This window comes from Carlito syrichta, unplaced genomic scaffold (assembly GCF_000164805.1).
Source record: "Carlito syrichta isolate Samal-C Ts95f unplaced genomic scaffold, Tarsius_syrichta-2.0.1 Scaffold305666, whole genome shotgun sequence".
NCBI classification, from domain to species: Eukaryota; Metazoa; Chordata; class Mammalia; order Primates; family Tarsiidae; genus Carlito; species Carlito syrichta.
In genome coordinates, this window is record NW_007249762.1 from 168,417 (window position 1) to 174,222 (window position 5,806).

Consider the following 5,806-nt stretch of genomic DNA (forward strand, 5'->3'; position numbering starts at 1 on the left):
TCTCTACAATAAAACAAAAAATTAGCCGGGCGTGGTAGCGCTCACCTGTAGTTCCGGCTACTTGGAAGGCTGAGGCAGAAGGTTCGCCTGAGCCCAGCAGGTCGAGACTGCGGTGGCCGTGAATGTGCCACTGCACTCCAGCCTGGGCAACAGAGTAAGACTCCAACTCAAAAAAATGAAAAATAAATTAAAAAAAGAAAACTTTAATAGTGGACATCCTACCACTTGGCACTATTGAATTATTGCAGGTAATAATATATTAAAAATTTGATACTCCTTTTACTATTTTATGAAATCTCTAGAAATACTGAAAATTTCACTATTTTCAAAGAAACATTAGTCTCAAATAACAAATAGGTTATATTAGTAGTGTAAACACAATTCAAACAATCTGTAATACATTTTTTCAATAATAAACATTGTTTTGTATTTTTTTCACAGAAATCAAAGAGTCCATTGTGAGTAGTATTAAATGACAAACTGCACTAAAGATGGCATTAGACAAGGTTCAATTGTTAAGGAAGACTCACAGAACCAACTATGACAAGGCTTATAAATCTACAGCTCATTGCAGTAAAAGGCTAAAATAAGGCAACAGCATAAAGTCAGGATGTGGATCACAGCCAAAGGCTCTTTCATAGCTAGGGTCTGGCGAAGCCAGGCATAAACTGCTGTTGTCCTCTCTCTGTAAAGGCCACACCAAGATGAACCTTTTATCTCAAACCAGTAACCACCTATGTGTGCACAAATAATCACAGAACCAACGAAGCCCAAAATGGAGTCTCAGCCAGAATTTCTTATATTTTGATGGTCATGTAGACTTACTCTTGTAACATAACCAGCCCCAATGATAAAGCCCTCCATGTTCCTCCCTGAGACCAGGTGCAAATCATCAGTCTCAATTACCAATAAATAATGCTGACATGCAAATCACTCTCAGAACTCTCCGGATCTATACTTACAAAGCAAAATTAGTAGCCAGTATGGTGTATGCTTTGGCCATGGTCAGTGCTGTGCAAGTACTTTTCTTATCTCAGTAAAACAACTCAGAACAATTTCAGAATTGTGGGAATTAACTCTCACATCACGGAAACCAAATAACAGGAGCTACTTCCTGCCACACATGTAAGTGACAAAGATTAGTATTCAAAATATATAAGCCACCTGTAAATTAAAAATAAGAAGATAAATAACCGAATGAAAAGGAAGAGAACCCTCAGATATTAAACACTCACCCACACACACACAAACAACTCACTAATGATTTAAGAGTGACATAAAAAGATATAACACTCATCAGACTGCCAAGTTTTTCCAGTCTCTGATTAAAAAAGATGCAGTAAGAATCAAAAGTCCACATATGCTGCCATGGTAGTGTAAAATGGTACAGACACTTAAAAAGCAATTTGATAAGTTTTATAATAATTAAGGATGATCATACCTTAAAATTCACTATTCAACTTACAAAAATATACTTTTAGAGAAACTAGAAAACATAACATGGGGTAACAGTCACATGATTATTTAATGCATCATTTTTGTAAGCATGAATATTTAGAAACTACACACTGCCTATACATAGAAGAATAGGTCAATATATATTTCTTCAATGAAGTACTCGGTAGAGGTTAAAGCAAATGAATAGGTGCTCATGTATCATGGGTCAGTGTTGTAATGTTATACAATTCCTGAAGTGTGTATGTGCTATTAACACTAAAATTTTTAAAAATAGAGTTGAGAGGGAAAATAAAATTTTAGAAAGCTATCAATGACATTACATCACTTATATGAAGTTGAAAACATAAGAATATATATTACACTATTTATGAATCTACACAGATATAATGAAAAAGAAAAAATTAGAAAAGATAAATACCGCTTTTGGATAGTGGGTACCTCTGGGGAGAAGCTTAAGAAATATCAGCTAGAGGTCCACAATGATTTTTTTCTTTAAAAATAAATACTTGTAATTAATGGGGCATAATGTTACCTAAACTGTTTAGAAAATAAAACTTATCCCTCCTAGAATTTGAATTGTAAAGGGACAAATGACAGATTTGCAACTGAAAACCACTCTACCAAATAGACAGGGAGACCACGGAATTCAAACTGTGCACCCATCAGAAGTGAAATAAATGATTTTTTAAAATTTAAAAACAACCTAAAATGGATTAAGTATGTAATGTATGAAAGAGGGCCTGCCAAGGTTTCCTTCTAAAAGTATTGAATTCTTCCTAAAATTATTGCCTGTTTAAAGGTTATGACCTCAGCCTAAAAATAGCAGCTGAGGGAAGTATCCTAAGCTGCCATCCAGAATAGAGTTGCTTCCACAATTAAGACTAATGAACTTGGATGGCTACAGTTGCAATAGTAATTCTCACAAACACAGAAAAGCACTCCATGAAATAATTGACATTTACAATCTACCATATCCAGAGGAAATCATCAAGCAAATACATCCACCATTCAAGCAAAACTTTCTTTGGTCTTATAGGGTGCCCACTTGGGAAGAAAAGTGAGGAAAGAAGGATACATTTAAGGTAGGGTAGAAATGATAAAGATGAAAAACCAAATAATACCCCAAGAGTGATGTAGAACTAGACTGAGGAAGAGAACCAGCTCCTGACTGAATAAGACTTGGATTTTGATAATTATAATACATTGGCTATTTTAATTATAAAAATGAGACTTTTTTATGACTACATGTGGCTAAAGACTTTTCATTATCTAAGAGTGATCATAAATGTTATGGAATCTGTCTGAAATTTCATTCTAGACAGGGAAAAAAAATAACCCTGAAGCTGGTTTAAAGGATCAGTGAAAGGAACAAACATGTTATATGTATTCTTTAATAGATGCAACTAGATGCTACTTGCACAATAAGCAAATTATATGATTATTTTAACTAAAACAAACCCAAAGCACAAAGAACATGTATATTCCACATGGCAATTGCAAAATAACGCTTAATCTGTTCCTCAATGATTTGCACACATCATTATAATAACCTAGAAGAGGGTAGTTGAATTTGGTGAACACAGAGGGGACCCACCAAACACGGAATTTATTTATTAAAAATTGCGTATTTATCCTTACATGTTTAAACTTCAGAACCTTCAAAGTACTCTCCATTTGATGCAATATGCCTAGCAAGACGTTTTTTCCACTGCTCAAAACAATTTTTGAAGTCATCAGTTTGGATGCCTTTTAGTGCCTCTGCTGTTTTTTGTTTCACCTCTTCCAGATCAGTAAAATGGTTCCCTCTGAGGACGTTTTTCTTCCAGGGAAACAAACCAAAAAGAGTCATTCAGGGAGAGATGGGTGAATAGGGAGGATAGGGCACAGGGATCATGTGGGTTTTGGTCAAAAAATGATGAACACTCAGCATGGTGTAGGCATGTGTGCTTGTAAATCACCCATCATGAAATGGGCAAACGTGTTGAAAAAAATCTCACACACACAAAAAATCACTGAAGCCAAATGCAGGTTCTCACAATGCTAGCTGGTACACTGATGCCAATGGGTTCCTAGACCACTTACCTAGGGAACAAAGCCTGTACTACAAGGCACCCACCCTCTAAAAAATAATTCTGTTTTTTTGTGGGTGTCCCCTCGTATATAAATCTTGACAGATCTTGGAACTTAGTATTAGAACTTCGAGAGTTTTTCATGTTTTTCTGATAATTGTGAATTAGTACACACTCCAACCTCATGTATTTGTTTTGAGATAAACAGTCAGAAAATGCAACACGAAACATAAAAGATGGTCAAAAAATGTGTTGGCTGAGTTTAATTTTTTGACTGAATCATTTAGATAAAACCTCCATCACCACATCACCAATATTTGAGACTACTTAACTGAGAAACTATATATACTAGATATATAGCATAATATATAATATATGCATAATATATAATGCATTTATATATTATATAAATATTGCATTAGCCAAATAACTCAAATAAGTATTATATCTGCTTCAGGGTTGTGTTACCCATGGAAGCTTACCCTTAGAATTGTTGCTATGTATTATATAATACATAGATACCAGATATCTATGTATATAATAATACATAGATACATAGATACAAGATAGATGCAAGATATAAGAAAGGCATAAAAGAAGATTTCCTATCCTCTAAAGATATATATATATATATATAACAGGCCCTTTGGTAGTATGTTATACATATAATATAACATTAGGTGATATCTAAGTGATTGGTACAAAGTTTGGAAACATGAAGACTGTAAGGTCATAATATTGATAACTATTAGCATATGACATATCAACTGCTCAATAAAGCCAGAATATATGTTATACTGATAAGATTAAATTTATAAGCAGTGGAGTGATCTATATCAGCATCAACCTGGGTCCTTTAACTAGAATCCAATAATCCAATAAGCACTATATCGCCCATATTGCTGCATATACTGCCCTGTTTCTCTTCTTTTAGAGACATGACTTGTGTCCCTGAAGATATTTGATGATTTATACAGCACTCAAAGTGACTTTGCAATCTCTCAAAATAAACCCATCACGCACTCTTATCAGTAACACCTTTTTTGAGTGTGTATCACACATACACACATGTGCTAAAAACAAAAATAAAAATATTAGAATGCATGATATTTGAGATTAAGGTTAAATAAGCAGTATTTCCCCAAAGATATTTTACAAGAGTGTTTAGCCAGACTAAACCTCATTAGTTTCTGGCTTTGAAATTCTTAACTTCTGTTTGAAGTTGAAAGAATAATAATAAGATGCCATTAGCATTTCAGTATGTGTTGCTCCTATGAGATCTCATTTTGGAAGTCTGATGATTATGGAATTTAGTAACCAGGAGAATATATGTGACAGAAACTAGCAGTTCTTCAAGAATAATCCAAGTAGCTGACATAAACTCAAGCATAAATCAAGCAAATATTGAGTGCCAGCATGTGGAGGATAGGATTGTGGTAATGATATGTACAGAAAAGCAAATGTTGAAACAGTTACCTCCCACTAAGATATAGATATAATATACACTATTATAATGCAGTTGTGGAACAGACACATATGGGCTCCTTAACTGCACTAATATTATTCCAATAAATTGATTTGCAAGATACAAGAAAGGTAGAGCCAATGACTTTTGTGTAAAAGTAGCTTTCCTATCCTCTAAAGATAGGATGGAAATGTATCTAACACATTGCTCAGATGAACACTCATGGCAAACAGGAGTCTGTAATACAGAAGCAGTGGACAGAGAGAAACATGTCCCAGGTAAGCAGACACATGCATTCACATAAATCATGTTGGATCATTCATGTATTTGTATGAATGTGTACAGTGACTAATAAGAACAGCCATAGCTTTCAACTTTTGATTAAGTGTAGAAACTAAAAATTCCCTGAACTTACTAGAAAGTTCATCATAAAAGATAGTAGTCTTTTCAATACACACTTGCAAGGGAGGTTAAAAAAGAAGAAAATAACTATAAAACTCTAAAACATTGTGAAAAAAATAAAGAAAATGTTGTGAATAGGTCCTATATGAACTCACTTCTCTTGGTTATTACTGGAGGAAGTTCTGAACCATTTATTGAAGTGGATTTGGAGACTTCCTTTTTTTCTTTCTTTCTTTTTTTTTTTTTCAGCTGGAGTCTCACTCTGTCGCCCAGACTGGAGGGCAGTGGCACGCTCCCGCCACCGCAGCCTCGACCTGCTGGGCTCCAGCGATCCTTCCGCATCAGCCTTCCTAGGAGCTGGAACTACAGGCGCGCGCTACCACGCCCGGCTAATTTTTGATTTATTGTGGAG